Source organism: Cyphomyrmex costatus, unplaced genomic scaffold (assembly GCF_001594065.2).
Source record: "Cyphomyrmex costatus isolate MS0001 unplaced genomic scaffold, Ccosl1.0 scaffold229, whole genome shotgun sequence".
Taxonomy (NCBI): Eukaryota; Metazoa; Arthropoda; class Insecta; order Hymenoptera; family Formicidae; genus Cyphomyrmex; species Cyphomyrmex costatus.
In genome coordinates, this window is record NW_017276357.1 from 923,313 (window position 1) to 942,695 (window position 19,383).

At 32.0% G+C, this 19,383-nt stretch overlaps 1 protein-coding gene across 1 annotated transcript in view; it reads right to left on the reverse strand.

The window, feature by feature from the left end:
• LOC108773936 (homeotic protein antennapedia) overlaps positions 1 to 10,378 on the reverse strand; it is a 62,864-nt gene extending 52,486 nt beyond the window's left edge. Inside the window, exon 1 of the mRNA XM_018539918.1 lies at positions 10,324 to 10,378. The gene's annotated coding sequence lies outside the window, so the exon portion shown is untranslated. The remainder of the gene's footprint in view (positions 1 to 10,323) is intronic.
• Between the last annotated feature and the right edge of the window lie 9,005 nt (positions 10,379 to 19,383).

Below are 19,383 nucleotides of genomic sequence, written 5' to 3' on the forward strand. Positions count from 1 at the left end.
ATAGCTTAAGCACTTTTATGTTCTCTTTGTCCGAAATTCTAAATCCTATAATAATGGATGAGAAGGACAGGACTACAACAACTAAAACACCATTGAACAATTTTAGTCGACCTACAGGAAGCAGAATCGAATAAAGAATGGATCGAATATAGAAAAAAAAAATCCAAAAGTATATGACGTATGTGCCTATTTCAGCTAATAATCCCGTTATGCCCGATTCTACTTTGCCTCGCGGCAGATAATGGACGCACCAAACCGAACCTGGGACTAAATCAGCACGTTGGGGGCGTAAAAGGGGAACGGAAGGGAGACTGAAAGGCCGCCTCATCATCCGTCAACTGTCAAACGTCTAACCAATCCTGTACAGCAGAACCAAGAACCAAGCAACCACCACCCACGGGGCCTCAAGGGTAAATTACACCTAGCCTTCTATCCAATCTCGCCTGTTCCTTCTTCTCTCTTTCTCCCCTTCTTTTTTTTATATATCTACCTATCAAAGAATAACCAAATTTTTATTTCTCTTTACTCATTTTTTATTTATACCAGGAAAATACAAATTGATAAAACATTAGACAATTATATAAATTATTTACTTGTTATAATGACGGATTTACATGTTATAAATAAGAAAAGATAAGATAAAAGAAAGAGAGAAAGAGAAAGAATAATAAAAAATAATAATTATACTATAAAGAAAAGTTAAAAGCACTATTAAAATAAATATACCGTGAAATATATGCATATCTTAATTCAGACCAAAGTTTGTTACACAAATTTTATTATTTTCCATTGCATAATCTTATAGAGATTATAGACTTTTTTATCTGATTTCAGAGATAAATATGGATTTACAAAATTTAGCAAAAAATTATGAATTTTTTTCTAACATTGTTAAAGAAATAACTTAATTATTAAAATTGTTAAAAGAAATGCTCAAAATAAATTAGATATATTGTACGACAAAATTTTTTTTAAACGATATAGTGTTACGTGTATGTGTAAAATAGGGTATTATTTAAATCTTGATCTAAACACTGATATATAATTCGACAATATTTATACCTATAGATATCAAATATGAAACCAGACTTCTTATTACAATAATATTTTATAAATAAATGTATTATATGTATATAGATAATATAATACATATAAATATAACATAAGAATTGTATCAACTTACCAATTGTTTGATTCTTCTCTTTTTAAGCAGCAGTTTTTATTTCAAAATATTCAACATACACTTTGAGTTTTAAAATAGTTTCTACGACAATTAACATCTTGACGTATTTAACTTTGTATTGTAATGGAGTGATAAGAATAACTTGGTCGTGTTAAAAAAATGCTAATAGATGAAGGGAAATAGATAAGTAAAACGTGAATGGTCAAGAAAAAGCTCATATTGTTATATGATTGCTAATAACATACTGTTATCAATTAAAAACTATTTATATATGCAAACGATAATGTCTCCGATGTGATATGCGAAACTAGTTCAAGTCATGTAGCGACCGCATATAAATATCTTTCGCACGTGTCGATTTCTACACCAGACTAGACACAGTAAACGACAATATTATTATATAAAAATGTTTCATACGATATTGTGTATTATCAATGCCATTTAAATTATGTATATGTCCCAGAAATTGTAGTACAGATCTCATAGAAAAATCTCTTGTAAAAAAATTTATGAAACTCGGAAAAAGAACTTTATAACACTGGAACCAGATGATATCGCAAAACAGATATATTAATTTTCAGAAAATAAAAGTTGGACATTTACAAACGGAAGCATAAGGCCACAATTGTTCGAAATCACTATAGAGCAGAAGTTTGACGCACAATAATAACGACACATCCGCTATCCATTCTCCTTGAAGCTGACAATAAAAAAAATGTAACTCGTAATTATCAATATAATGACAATTGTATTGAGCTACCCCTTTTTGGAAATTGCAACGAAACAGCTATTATATTAAAGAGGAACGGACCGATTGAGTAAGTTAACGGATCGAGACGCGCAGAAACACTGCCAGGATTATGAAGTGCGATGTTGATGGCAAGCAGCGCCGCTGAAAGAGGAAGGAGCGGGCGCGGAAAACACATCACGCGCACCTATACGACCTGCCGGATGCCGCAAGACCCACAAGCATTTACGTCTACTTATCGCCAGATATCGTCATATATCAAAGCTAGGGTACGTCTTGGGATATTTTCTAACAATGAAAATTAACGGTTATTAATTTTCACGATAGCTATTACACAAAATTCAAAATAATACCATCTTGAAATATCCAAATATTATAATTTTTTAATGCAATTTTAAATTAATTTCTTTTATAAAAATTCATCTTCACAAATAATATTTTATAAAACCTTTTTTCATCGTTTATAAAAATGTTTTCTTAAAAACTCTCAAATATACATATATACATATGATATATACAATTATGCATTTTAAAATTCGATGCGGGTATTCTTTTGCCACATATCAGTGAATAAATTTCGATTATAGTTCTTAGATTACAGAAATAAAATTCGTAAAATTGTATTTAAATTCTGATCACACAAGATTAAATCGCACGAAGAATATAATTGACGTCTGGAATAGATTTTTCACATATGCAGATAAAAATCGTCATGTATGAAATTGTATAATATCTAATTTAATTTTACTTATAGCGTTCTCTGAAAATTTTTTAATAAGACATTAATATGTGTCTCTAATAAAACAGACAATAAAAAAATTATAATGTACGTAATGCGTCGTGCAATTGTACAATAATACCATAAAATTAATGAACAAGACATATATGGTAAAGTAACATGGCAAGTAAAATAAATATAACACACAAATATGTTACATACAAACTCACAACTGTTTCTCTTTCTGATATTTGAGAGAGAAGAAATAACTTTCCTGTCTATTACAATAGCCGAATTGCGGCGCGTTTTTAGCAGTTCCGTAATTTTCAACGTAGACTATATATATCCGCAATTACTTTGATGGCGAGGAAAGCTTTTAACGTAGCCCACCATGACCGCCGACGAACGAATCAAACATAGCTTACTAACATGTACGAAGCTACTAGCCATGTTGAGGAGGGAAGCCGAAGTAATACCTGGGACGTGGACGTAACGTAATGTATCGCCGCAGGAACAAGCGTGTTACAATGGTAACGCGTTCTGTCACGGTACGTGATATACTACATGATAATGTAGACTAGAAACGCCCATGCGTATAGTTGTAAGGACCGAAAATACATTATCAGCGATATCTCTCTATTTCTTCATACAGAAAAAAGACAATATTGTGAAAAAATTTGTTTTATATTTTATATTTAATATTTTTTAGCATATTTTCTATCTATTAATTCACTAAAAATATGTATAATATAATATATTAGGAAATTTAATAATCTATCATACAACAATTTTTATAAAAAATAAAAAAAATTTAATAATGTACTGGTAATATGAATATATAAGATAACAATAAATGTTTTAAAAATAATTAAATACAACAAATATAATAATCAATATATGTATACGAAAATTTAAATATTATATAATTATTACGAAAATTAGTAACATATTAATCTAAACAAATCGAAACGTATATTTAATCAAAACGTTATACAAATTAAGTTCATGTTTAATTACTGCAGATTAAGAAACTTTCTAGTTATATACAACCTGTAGTCCTATAAAGAATAAAATTATTTAACGTTTCATTTTGTAAAGTTACATTTTATATACAAAATTGGTTATTTTAATATATATATATATATCAATAAATAAATTTCAATTAGTTTTTAGATTCAGAAATTATCAAAAAATTTAAAAAAAAGCAAATTACATTTAAATTCGTATCAAGGTTTGACGTTAAGTCTCACAAAGCCAGAACAGAATCGATGTTTATGGATTTTCATCCACATGTGCAAGTAGAAATCGCCACGTGAAATCGTGTAGTTGATAGTAGCAATTACAAATCGCGTGATTTGTAGTCGTAACTCGTCGCGACGGCGGCGTCGTGACGCTCCCAGGTTACCTGCAGGTGGCCGGCACGAAGTTACCTTCGCCTTCAGCACGGCACCGCTTTTTGAATGACGGAATATTACATCGAGTTTCACATCCCCTCGCAAAATTAGTGATATATTCGTTCAAAATGGCAAACTCCATCAGAACCTGGCAATTTGAAATATTTCAAATTGCAGTTTCTAAATTGGACTCGAAAAGTATTATGTTCGAAATTTTTTTAGATCTTTACTTTTATGACATTTTATGTATCAGCACAAACTTATCTTTAATTTTATAAAACATACAAACTTTTAATTGCAAAATAAATATTATTATAGACAAACTTATTAACATTATTATAGACAAACGTATTAACATTAAAAAGGACATAATGAGCGAAGATAAAAGAAAGTAATATTTCATTTCACATCAATAATTTAAAATACGATCAGTAGCGCAGAGTCAACAATTCAACCAGCAGGAGTCAACACACGTGGTGAATTTAGAAAGTCACGAACGGACTGCGACCATCGCCGACACTTAATTTATTTTCTGCCGCCAAACTGGTTCGGTCGCTAATTGAAAAGCGGACAAATTAACACAGTAAACGGATCGCTGCAATTTATAATACCACGTCTGCAACAATAGATAAACGAATGCAATACGAACGTCGCGACATACATAGGTATATATACACAGATTATTAACGATGACGGATAAAGAGAATTAATTGATCGGCATTCGTGATAATTTCTCGTAATATATTTATTATATTTTCTCAAAATATAATAAAAATATATTGATAAATATATTTATTATAGAAAATTAAAACAAATAATTTTATTTTTCACGTTAATTAGAAATTATATATTATTGTTATATGTAGGTATATGTTTACTTGTATTATTATCTCCTTTCTTTTTGTGTATTATACTTTCAAAATATTTCAAAAATATTGAAAGAAGTTAAATCATGTATTAAAAATGTATCATCATTGTGTAATATAGATATCACATATGTAGTTAGATTATTACAGACATCTAAAGTGTAGAAATTGCGCAATTTGAAATTGACGTATAGTATGAAAAAAATGGCTCGATAGAATTCGAAGAAGTCATCCCTAAGTTTTATAAACGTAGTAGAGCCAATGCGAGCTATGTAACAAATACAAACGATTATTATCGAGCCCCATTTGAAGGGGAGACAATAATTATAATGATTATATTGGAGTTGGGTGGTACGCGCAGCCGTCGAGGAATAAATTACAGGTTTGCTTGCTGTGCGGTCGACATAGCACCATAGGTTCGTTCGATAGATGCGTATCACAGTGTTTCATGCGACAGAGAGCGCCACTGCAACTGCCGGTTTCCGTAATTTCTTATCGCTGCTAATATGGCTGTCATACGAGTTAGAATTTCAAAACTCAACTTGATTCTTAAAAAATTATTTAAAAAATGCATTTGCCTTCTGGTAAAAGGTACACTACAATTTGCGGATGGTGTCAAGGTTTATTACAATCTTTAAAGAAATTAGATATTATCGCACCTGGATCATAAAATAATTCATTGAATGGTAATAGTTAATTAATATAATTTCAAAGAAACTGCAATCTTGTATATAAATCAATGATTCAATTAAATCTAAAAATTATGGATGTTTTAAAAAACAAGTTGTACAAAATTTAATATACAAAAACGCCCACTTTTTACGATAAATAAGTTCACTAATTAATTATAAAAAATTAATTTGATGACTCTTTACGAACAATAAGTATATTTGCTTGCATAATTCTTTTATGAAATTATCGTAATTATTATTTCACAAATATCACAAAAAAATTTACTACGTTCCATTTAATAACGACCCGTATATTGTGCCATTTTTACACATCAGCGATGAAATCATCACATGAATTCATTAAAGAAAAGAGGATATTTTCATATAAAGATGGCTTTATTTATTAAAAAGTTATTTTCGCTTTGCAATATTTATATGCACATTTTCCTGTAGCCTGCATTATTACAGACATATCTTATTTTTCGTCATTTTTATCATTATATTTTTTCTCATATTTTCATACCAAGTTTTCAGTATAACATACATACTTTGTTAGATACCAAATATCAATATATTAAATAACATTTTGTTATTTTTAATTTCTACGTGTGTCAAAATGTAAATCAATTCATTTCTGTAGTTACTTTTAAAGTAAACAACATCCGTATTAACGTGCGCAATTAGTGAATACTACAATAACCTAAATTTTAGTCAAATTTGAACATTTTCTTGAATTAAATTGTTTAAATTAATTATTTTAGTTAAATTAACGAGATATTAAGTAGAAGAGTAATAATGATTTAGAAATAATTAAAAAATAATTTAAATTGAATGTAATTTAACATTATGAATTTTCCAGAATAAGTGATTATTCTTCTCTTTTTCAATATTCGACGCTTCCGTATTCTTTTAGTTTTATATGTTCAATCCTCCTTTTTCTTTTTCACAAAACGCTACACAATCCACTTCTTCATTCTCAATCTTGTTGCTCTTATCTCCTTTCGTTTGTATCCTTCTTCACACTTTCCTTGTTTGTGACACTATCTTTCTCCTCTTCACTCCTTTCTTTCTTTGCAAGGCGCACCGAGTACAGCGATACATGCGATTTTCTTCTCCTTGTCCTCCTTCTTATTCCTCTTTTCACTGCAGTGAAGATTGTCGCGCGATTAGTGTAGGCTCCGATGTCATGCGGAAGATGCATTACCCTCGTGCCTTGGACCGCATTATGTGTATCCGCGGTGTGTGCATATCTACTGTGGCTTATACGGGCACCGTTTATATATGGTAACGTTGTAAGTGTATAATCGGCGATCGCATTTGCTTGCACTTTGTGTCAAGCATGGCACCTTGCATGTCACCAAGCATCAACAGTGTGACATATCCTGTGTAAACGAAGTGATCTGTGTAGTGACATGTAACATGTCGTTTCGAGCGATGAATACGATCATTACCACAGTTGTCTATGTCGAGCATAACGTTAGATCTATTATTAAAGAAAATGATAGTGATTTCAAATTATAAGGTTTGTTGTATCAAAATATAATAACTTTTAATAATTGTAATAACTTAATTTTAATAACTTTTAATATTTGATTATTAGTTAATTTTAGTTTAACGTAATTAATATTTTATTAAATTGTATATCAGAGATCGGTTAATTTGATGGTGACTTTGTCTCAAACTTTCAAAGATGTATAGAGCTTATGTATGCATGCTGAAGATGACTCCAAAGTGAGTCGAAACGTTTAAGATTTTAATGAATAAATATAGACAATCACGTATAAAGAACCACGTTTGATTCTCAATTGCCTGATCCATCGATCCGTATTTTTGGTTTTTTAATAATTGTGATCTATATTTAAAAGAAAATACAAAATGTTCCGTAATTGGTACTACAACCGAAAGGAAATGATTCTAATATGAAAAAATAAATCAAGAATAATGTAGAATAAAAATTTTTTCATATAAAATTTTTTTGTCGACAAATTTACTTTAAATTTTTAAATATTTTTCGGATATGTGTGCACTTAACTTATGTCTCGGAATAGTGTAATCTTCGATAGAATGAACAACATTTTCAATAAAATAATAATTCATCGTGCATTTATCAATTATAACAAAACGATACAAAGGCAAAAATGAGAGTCAAATCGTAATAACAAAAGCTATCTTCTTAAACAAACGCAAATATATTAGTATAAAATTTAAAATATTAAAAGTTATAAAGTTAGATCAATTATCATTATCAATTAATCAATATAACAAAAATAAGCAGAAAAATAATTATTTATAACGAGATTCATTAAATCAAGGCATTTAAATATTTATTGAGAACACATACCATACATATTCAATAAATATTTAAAACCAATTTCTCAGAAAACACAAAACCTCATATAAAAAAATTGTATTCCACGTTTTCAACTTATTTTTTCATATAGAAGTACCTTTTTTCCAATTTTACCATTAGTTATTATATAAAACCTGTAGGTATACTTATTGATTATTTTACCGTAGATGTTGCAACGCGTAATAAAATTATTAAAGCCTAAACTATATTTGTAAATTATTAGTTTTAAAATTATTAAATACATATAATACTTTTTTAAAAAATGCTTTCTTTTTAAAGAAGATTCTATCATGAAATTTATTCCTTGAAGAATGAAGATGCTAAATCAGAGATGAAACATTCCGGCAGCTGCATCCAGAACTGCCCACGTCTGTCCCTTTCCTCGCGTTTGGTCCATTCAATTCAAATTTTCCAAGCATGTCGAATCAATTCGATTAACAGACGAGATATTGCTGACCCGTAAATGAGTTGGAAAATTATGATATAATATTGAGTTCTTAATATACCTAGTTTCTATAATATACTATTTAATCAAGTTTACTATTTGCATGCTAATTGTAACAAATATATTTTGTATATTTCTGATTTTCTCTTTTATTGTAGAATATAAAATTCTACATAGCAAATATAATATAAAAGTATCAACTATGGAACTGCAGAATAATGCACCGGTTTCGTGGACCAGACTATCTGATGATTCAGTGTTGCTCGTTACTCATACAGCTTTTTACTTTAATCATATTAATGAAGCATTTAATCTTGCTGCGTGTTTTACATGCCGCCGGGTGTGTGGGCCTATCCTGATTCTGTTGTTGACGAGGATTTCTCAGCACTGCTTTTGTGAGCATCTTTCTAACCTTCGGTCGCATTCACTATGTCTCTCCTTCTTACTCTCTTATTTTTTCATCTTTTCTCGTTCATTATTATCTGACTGTTTTATTTTTCATCCTCCAGCAGTGTGCGCTAATAAGTCTCCTTTAAACCTCCATTTACACCTTCACTACACGATACTTGTATGCTCAGATCATCTACTGCTCGGATATCATTACAATGATATATTACAGATAATATAATATAATACTTATAATAAGTACTTATGTTCATGATATATTTATGTTCGTGCAATTATTATATAGAAAATAATTAAATTTGTGTGTGACTTTTATATTACTATCATGTCATTACTAAGCTTACAATCTTCGATAAAAAAATTTAGATTTTTATAATAAAAGTATTTTTAATTACGCATTTGAGGCTTTCACGGGAATTTTCTTCAATTATACCAAAAGGTTTGCGGGTTATCGCCGTGTCTTTCTTCATTATTGATGCCAATTGGTATACGGCGATAACCCGCGAACCTTCTGGTATAAAAGTATTTTTAATGATCGTCAAATGAAATAACTGACTAGTTACAAATAAATATGATAGATAATAATGTTTTAATATTTTCCTGCGCTTTTTAATACGCTTTTTATCTATTTAATATCCCAACTCATGTGAATAAACTCATTTCAAAATGATGACGTCTGTTGTTTATAATTGTCACATTTTATGTTTTACATTTTAATTCTTTGTTTAATCTTTATTTGCGTTTTTGTTATTAAAATTATTGTTTATAATTTTTTAATTCGATGTAACTTTCGTTTTCTTGTTTGTGATAAAATGTTTTCGAATTTATGAAATATTTTATTAGGTACTTGATATCTGGCTCGTAGCCCTTCTACACGTATTATTTAAATCATTGAGCCATACTACTTATATTAATTTTCAAAATGATGAGTTTAATTTTTATATAAATATATAATTTTAGTCTTATATAAAGATTATAGTGCAAAAAGATTTTAATCTTGTTATAATGTTTATTATATTGTTATATCTAAGCTTCTCGTTTCTAAATTCACTAATAAAAAAATATTCTCGTCTTTGCATATAAATAAAAAAATTAATTAAAAAATTTAATAATTTAATATAGAAATAATACATCAAAGTGTTATACGGTAATACAAAATATTGAAACCAATAAGTAAATTGTAAGAGTTTACAACAGAAAGCCGCACTAGACTTAGTTTATAAGATATCTCCTGAATTATCATCTGACACTTGTAGAAACTATCTTTTTGCTTCGATTGCCCTGTATCGATCGAGCATAGCGGATATGTAACAGGATGAAGGGAAATACAGGGACGTATAAACATCAGGAGACACAAAAGTGCCTCGAGTACATGTCATCATATTTAGTGCATAATATTTAAATAATGTAAATAATTTTTCTAGAAAAAAACAGGAAATGGTATAAAACGTGGAAATTATAATTAATTCTACTCGCATTATCTCATTCGCTAAACATCAAAATTTAATAAAAAATTAATAATTATGATAAATAAGTTGCTTACATTATACTAAGCAAGTTGCACGGTCATGCTCCACAAAGCTCGAGGCGTTGCAACGTCGTCACTTACCTGAAACAATAAATTACACGTTATTACATATATATTTGTTCTACTAATACGTTTGATACGTTGCTTAATTTTGTATTTTTCTATGTGTCTTATATATTCATACGAACACTTATGATTCAGTTTTTATATTAGAACTAAATATTAATGCAAACATTTTTTTCAAATAAATTATATGAAAAATATATTTTATTCCATTATTTTGTATACAAATATCATTATAAGATTCGTGTATAAAATTTATTTGAACTTGATGGTTATTTCGATAAAATATAATGACATCATATACACTAGTAGAACTCTGTTTATTCGAACATGTCGCAAGACGAGAAAACCGTGACAATCAAATAGTTCGGATAATAGAGGTTCTCTATAGTTGTCCCCTCTACCAAAACTTAGTAGTTATATAATAGTTTAGAAAACTGAAGTCAAACATGTAATTTCTTATTATCCGAACTGTCGCAATTCAAATAATAAGAATTCACAATTAGCTACGAGTATATTTGGAATGTGAAGCGTGAACTTATAAAAAAAGGAATATAGATAAACAGAGTTCTAATATATTTTGTTATATTTTGTGGTATTAATAATTGTATAATTATATAATTTAATAGAAATTTTTTAAAATTATCAAATTATTTACCGGTTGAATTGAAATATGTTCATCCAAATATGTACGCGATAAAATCACGGTACAATAATAACAACAGTATCTGAGGCACGGTCAAACATCTTTTACTATTTTTATTAGCTGATACTTGATATCTGTTTGCACATTTATTGGTTTTAACCGACACGTGGTGTCATCCACTGAACACTTCGCTATCCCCAAATACTCACAGGATAACGCGCACAGTTAGACACCATCAAAATATCTGAATATTTCTCAAATTTGAGTCACGTTCACTAATTTTCGAAATTTTCGCGCGGTTTCATTTAATCAACAATTACAGATAATGACACGAATTTGTGACGTAATACAATCGGCGCGACTCGCAGAATAATTACAGGCGGAAGATGTATACAAAGGAGGCAGTGGGAGTAAAAAAGAAAAAAAAGAAGCGGCACGAGACAGAGTGGAGACACCACATAAACCTTTCAGGCCGCAAGCCACCACATAAATATAATAGAGAAGGTAAGGCCTCGTGATGGTCGGCCGGCATTGCCCGCCGAACCGTCACGGACTCAGCACATCGTACAGGAAGGGGGAGATTTGCGCGGGGTGGGGTGAGATGGGTGGACGTGTCAGAGACAAAGTGGAGGCCGCGCGGGGTCGAAGGGGGGCATTGGTGGCCGACTCCTCTCTCTACACCGCGCAATACACGGCGGCGTGAAACACGGGGAAACGGCACGAATGATCGATGGGATTCTGCGCCGTTGCGGGCATGGCATAGGTACATACCCCCACTATTCTCACACTAACACATAAGAAAAGCAGTGGGGAACCCCCCTCCTCCCTTTTTGATCAGGCGTGCTACGCCGCCTGGTGGGCACGGTGCACGTGGTTTTCCCGTGAGAAGTTTTAAGCATAATCTCATAGATGGCGCGAGCGTTCGACGCTAGGAGCGCCATCTTACAGCGAACTGAGGAACATTGTTCACATAAAACAAATCAAGATTTGAAAAGTCGATATGTCGGCAAAAAAGAAAAATACGGTGTCATAAATTGTATAATACAATGAAATGGTATAATAAGAATGTTAATAAAAAATAATTAATATATTCGTTAATATATACAGTAAATGAAGTACTCTAAAAAAATTAGTAAACAAGTTAAAAAAATACATTTATATATAATATTTATTGCTACACTCTCCTATCTATATTAAAAAGACACAAAATTTTTTTATTACTTTAGAAAATTAAATGATGACTTTTGTATGTGACTTTTAAAAAATTGAAGATATTTTGAATTAAACTTGAAAGCCAATAAAAAATATACTACAAAAATATTTTATTTGTAAAGAGGCTGTCTTAATATTTTCAAATGAGAAAGTGTTTTTATGTATAGTGATATATAATTCTTATATATATATAGACTAAAAATATTTTAAAATATTTTCACCTAAAATTTGAATTATGTTCTGGAAATATTAATACAGATGAACAATGTAAATAAATTAGCTAACAATATTATTAATCTGTAAAAAGAAAATTTGGTGCTACATATTTTATAAAGTTTGTAAAATTTAAATAATTCATACTAACTTATAAATATTAATATGTTTACGCAATGCAGTTGTTATTTGTTGATGCATGTCACAACACATCAACTTAATTGTCGCATTGTCAAATCATTCACGATCGGCCACTGTGTATGCGTGAAATAATGCAGTTACCTCCCGGCTAGAAATGATCGGCTTAGGTGATTTGTTGAAACCTCAAGGTGAAACTTAGTTACGCGACACCTCACGCGCACGTGCCCATAAACTGAGAACGCGTGAAGCATTCATGAAATGCAACCATCAGACCACCCATATATTGCCCCTTCTGCACGCCCATCGACGGTATTGTTTTCATGATCACACGTACAGATAAAAATTATTGAATAAACGAAAACAACTCGGTCAGTAAGGAGAAAAACATACATTGGTATAATATTTATGAATGAATAAGCATGTCATTTCACACATTCACATATTCAAAATTGTAATACTACAAATGATGTAATAATACAATATGATGTGATGGAAAAAAAATGACTTCATAAAAATTTAGTCTGTCAAACAGCGATATATAGTACAATTCAAATACGCGACGATTAAAATATGTTGATTGACATTTTTAAATATTATTTATACACACAAAAAATATTAATGATACACTGAGAAAAAAATACTGTTGATTCAATTAAAATCTATATCACGTGCTGTCACTAACATAAGTAATTAAATCATGTATATTTTTATTGGTATACAAAGACCTTGATTATTAAAACAATAATAAAAGCCTTTGTATCAATATACAGCGACATATGATTTTGATCAATTGAATCAACAGCATTTTTTCTCAGTGTACTAAAAGTAATATACATGTATCATTTATGTGTCAAACAGTCTGAATAATATTTTTCGATGGTGAAAATAAAAAATCGGGCATCGCGCGAAATGTTTTAGGAAACGTAAGTATCATATAATTAGTCGCATTTGGCTTCACAGCGGGTATCGCGCCTCCAAGGGTATTGTACTTTATATCACGAAAGTAGCGCGAAGCACGGTAAAGCAATTGATCAATATAGCGCCAACAATCCCTTGTAGCTACCCCTCTGCAGCTTCCAAGCTCCGTCTGCCCCTTCCTCCTCCGTCTTCTTTCGTCCAAGTCCCAACGGCGCGGAGAGAACGCACCCCCATAACAAGTTTCTTACTCATCTTTTTCGTTCAATAACTCTCCATCCAAGATGGCCACCGCGGTCGTCCCTCATTGGCTGGGGGAAGGGTCGCAGGGGTCTGTACGGGGTTTGGGTGGTTGACCCGTAGTGGTGCGGTGCGGGGCGCAGGACGGGGTTGGAAGCAGTGACGCTATCTATCTTCCGTTGCCTTGGCTCGGCGTAACATAAGGCAAGATAAATTGCGGGATCTCCCGGGTTCTTGAACCTTTCTGGCAAATTGCATAAGAATATCCACCCTCCACCCCACAGGATGCCTCTTCTCTGCTCCTCCCCTCTGACTGCCCCCGCGGCTCCAATGGAATTGGAATTAACTCGAATAAATCACCTCCGCGCAGCTCTGTACGGATACGCAAAAGCTTCGGCCGTGTTTCCGCTCCACGAAGTTAAAATTTCTTTTAGTACAATACAATGTTATAGTATTACAAACATTCATATATTCGGATCCTTTATAATAAAGACGAGATAAAATATAAAAGCTGCATTAAAACAACAAATATTATTTAAATATCATAGCATCTCCCTTTTTTAAACAACAGTTATAATAAAAGTTTGCTATTTTAATAAAAATTTTGTGTAAAAGTTATAAGCAATCAATAATTATTTCGTTAATTAAGAAAGTACTAAGAATTATCTGTAATAATATCTGTTTTAAGAAAGCATATTATTATACTTTAATTAATTTTATCATAAAATTCTTAGTTAATGTATTAAAAATTTTTTATGTTCTCTTGATGTATCTCCAAGACTCACATAAGTACACAATAAATATGAGAACAATAAAAGTATATTGTATAAGTTGAAGTTCAAAATAGTAATTATTAGACTTAAAAGTTTACAAAACGTTACTGACACCGATATTTGTGCGAAAATAAACAAAACAGGAAACATGGTATAATATTATAATGTTAAATAAATATAAATAAAGAAATATAAATATATTCATATTTAAAAAATTTTTTTTTAGTATTTTAAGTGAAATGCTTCCTCTCTGTACCATTTCTTAACTAAATAAGTTACGTTTGATTGACTGATAACATGTAAGTGATACATGTAAAAAGTTAAACATACAATTAGAAAAAAAAAAAATTTATTTCTGGTTATTAAATGTTTACAAAAGTGTTTTAAAAAAATCATAATTTTTTAATTAATAGATTAAATAAATATCTGAATGAGATATGTTCGATCCAAAAATGTCTTCAGCAATGTATGTAGAGGCATATATAACACTCCTGTATGTGTGCGCGCGCACATCATGGCCGATTGATCAGAAGAACGTATCTATTGCATAAATTTGATAGAAATAATTTAATTTATACAGTATCATATATTCTCTCAAGTTTCATTTCCTAAATATCTCATGTAAAAGCTGCTTTGTTAGTAAATGTATCACGTGAGAGATAATAAGTATACGATATATATTATACGTAAATTATATGGTGTACAAAATTATTCAGAGCGCCCTGATAAGAAACGACAGGCACGAGCCAGCGCATAAACCAAAACCGCCTCTTCAGTCAATATCCTACAGTTTATCACGAACTATTATCTACTTCATTTGTCACAATTACGGGGCTCGTAACCCTTTTGCGCGCATGCTTGTTGCGATATCTCGATCGCATGCCATCAGCATGACAGTTCCCCTCTTACTCAGGCAGAGAACCGAAGAGGGGAAGTGGCTGTGGTTATCACTGCCTGCCGGCTGGCTGGCTGGCTAACTCTCTGTATCGCTTTCCGTATATTGCGGCAGGTCAGTAAATCCGAAAACGAGCTTTACGATTTGTTTACTCCGTACTGGGTTATGGGACCCGGTTATATAGCCGTAGGTATGCGCGTGCTATGTGATCGCGGCCATAAACGCGTCTGTTATGCGCTCGTAAACCGTGAGAGCCCCACTCAGCGTTCGGTGCTATAGCGGTGTTTCCCCTTCTGCGGTCGAGCCTCGTAAAACACTTGTTTTACGATTGCCGCCTATCGTTGACGATGCTGCCACCGTTCACGTGGTGAAAGTATTCAATGTGTTATCTGGATCGTCATTCTATCCCGTTTCCCGATCCTTTCTCTTTCCGCTCTCATGCTCAATCGAGTCCGAAGGGCATCGACATACATATGGTCGACCTTGATGATGGGCAAAGCTATTAGGTCAACCTTTACTGTCTATAATATGGTAAATTTTGTAGAAAAATCTAATTTTCTTAAAAAAGTAGTTTTACGTATTTTATTAATATTATTATTGAATACTTTTTATAAAATATCAACGAACAAAATACAATTCAATTCTTTTTATTAACTAAAGGCGGATTAAAATAAAGAAACAAAATAGTTTCTTCGAGTATTCATAATCGTTGCATGTGCCAAGAGTTTCCTCCAGCAAATAGAGTTGTGCAACTTACTAAGATTATTTCGTAGTATCTTATCTGCGCGTCTATTTTAGCTATCGTCTGGCACAGAATTCTCATTGATACATCAAGCCTACTAATTCATCTCGTATGTTCCGTACAAACATGCAAATCACACACGGTGGAGTAATGGTTTCGTGTCACGATCAGGGCGCCTCTAGCGGTCGACATTTTATCGACGACTGCTCTATCGGTGATGACGCCACGCTTCCTACGTCACAAGGTTGACGTCATCAACGGTATAGAGAAGGAGCGACGACAGAGTGGATGTGACGTAACTGGATCTAGAGGGAGAGAAAGAGACGGGTTGCGCCAGCCATGCTGCTGTAGGTAGGGGAAGGAAGAAAAGGGAGCCATTATAGAAGGGGCGCGACTAGGCTGAATCCTCCCCACCGGCCTGGTCGGCCCACCGAGGAAACAGCTGTCAGCTGCGTGGAGTTGCGGACCCGCAACTCTCACCCACCAACCCTCCTACATTCTATTCTACGTGCATGTGTGCGTTGGTACATGTGTCCCGTGTCCCAACCTAAACTCATCCAGGCACAGAATCAGCCGGGCTGCCACCCACCCCTGATGTTAAAATATTCTGGTGGGCGAGCGAGCGAGCGAGCGCGCGCGGAACGGGAATAGCCCGGGAGAATTATGGCCGCCTCCGAGAATCAAATAACTCTTTAATCCGCGGGCGCGTGTACGTTGCTCACGCTTCTTTCTACCGTATGTCGTTTGTCTCACTTCCGCTCTCTTGCGCACGTTGTAATTTTCTCCTCCGTGTCATTGATCCGATTACCCACGATCGCTGACACATTAACACTTATTTACGTCAAATTATTAATTCGATAGATTTTTTTTAAACTGACAAAGAAAAATTTAGACCTCAGCTTTTTGGTGGAAAATAAAAATATTTCAATCGAAGAATAATAAAACTGAAATATATAATTAAAATTAGCTCTATTAAAATAATATCCATCAATATATTACATAATCTGTACATAGATATATCAAACTGATTTAATTAAAATTAAAGTGCGTAAAAGAAATTGGAAAAGAAGAAAAAATTATTACCAGAGGATTCTTATTAAATATTATACCAATTTAATTCTTTTAGAAATTAATTAATGTTGATGTAATTTTAATAGAGATTTAGATAATTTGTTATAAAATATTAAATAATATGTTCAGTACATATCTTGAAATTATATTTCATAAAAGTAATTCATTTTAAATCAAACAATTTATTTCAATGTATGTAAAGAGCAAACGAGAGACAGAGAGAGAGAGAGAGAGAGAGAGAGAAAATGAGCGAGATAGAAAATTCCGATTCAATTTAAAGTTACAAAGTTAACAAACTCTGCCATATTTGTTAGATAAGAATTTTGTTGAATGCGTGTGTAAATGATACACTCGAGCGTAATTAAAGTACACGATGCATGTATTTTTTTTCTCGTTTATGTGGAAATCACGAGTAGCTACACATCCCTCATGGCGTGTATGCACGCAGATTAAATATCGGACAATCGTTTACGTGTAAGAATAACACACGCGTTTGCAAAGGGCGCCAGGAAGATATATCGTTCCGCTAATTTGTTCTTCGTGAGCAAATCCATTATTAGGCGGAACACGAACTTTTGCGACTAATTGTAAGTAACGTGTGCACGCTTGAGCGACTATTACAGAAACTTGTATCAAACATGCTTCCGCACATTATAAGAAAATTATACTACAATATTATGCCAAACAATTGAATTAAACTTGATATACAAAAAGAAATATGTTTTCTTATGGAGAACATTTTTTTCATGGAAAATATTTTTGAATCGTGTCACATATGTGCGACGTAGAAGATATTTGAATAAAAAGTTTCAAAAACATATGAAAAATATAAATAATCCGTCGTATTCTTCTCTTATTATTGCTACAATGACAAAAATTTTATCATGCAAATTGATGTTGAATATAAAAAGATTTTGATAAAAATATTTGTAATTTAATTTTGAATCTTTTTTGAATCTTTTTTGAATACAATAAAATAGATCTACTTTGAAGATGCTTGTTAAGCGTCAGGTACAGTAAAAAAAAAAAACAGAAATTCTGAATTTATTATATGCATATGATATGGGTACATTTAGCACAGAAAAGTTTTCGTTATTTAAGGGCCAATACATCCTAAAATTAGAAAGAAAAGAAGTCCCAAAAAGGGCGTCCTCCGGTTAATGGTCTCTTCTCAATGTAAGATTTAAGGCGGAAGCACATCATAACTTAAACTGTAAAACCATCAATTCAGTTCTAATTTTTTTTCGCTTGTAAACATATGTGAAAGCTAGGTAGCAAACCAACGTAAAAAAATTCTATATAACCAAATATTTTTATCTTCCGATTCTGGAAGACTGTATGCATGCATTTGTATTATTTCTTTCTATTGAGATTATATTTATTCCTAAAAGTAATCTTATTGATTAATGTAAATAATTTCAAAGTTTAAGTAAAATTACAAAAATTTTGTTTAAATTTGAATTTTGGAAGGGTTTGTTTTGTGACCATTGGTCTCGCCAAGGTCGAGCAAGTACGTAGTCATAAGTGGACGTGGACAACAGTCGGTCATCGATGGGGCTATAAATCGGCGGGTGACGTTTTTTGTCTGTATCGGAGGTACCGGATAGAAAAAGGCGAAGAAGAAAAAAAAGGCGTCGTAGCAAAAAACTCCAACGTCCAGCTTGTTATAAGCGGTCCTCGGTTAGGAGGACGCCAAGCAATAGGAAGATGTGGGATCTAAAGGGGACCGAAGAAAGGGGAGGGGGACTAAAGGGAGATCCAGAAGGAACAATGCCTAAAGTCACCTGGAAGAATGTGGTCTGTCGGGCTACGAAAACGAACGGACTCACTCTGTCTGTCCCTCCGTAGAAGATCATCGATACTCTTTGCAACTCTTTTCTACTAGCGACAGATATAACAGAAAATTCAATACATCGCTTAGTGTGTTACGATTTCACGATTCGTTACATAGAAATCCGATTTAATTTCAGGAAAATTGATAAATTTAATGAGTTCTTGAAAGTTTTTCAAATAAATGTTGGATATATTTTTAGGTATAAAATATAATATTTGACAAATACTAGAAACTTTTTATAATATTTGAATAGTCATACTTTATATTACGCGTATATAGGTACATATTAAATAATATAATTATAATTAAAAGAAACAATACAAATATTAT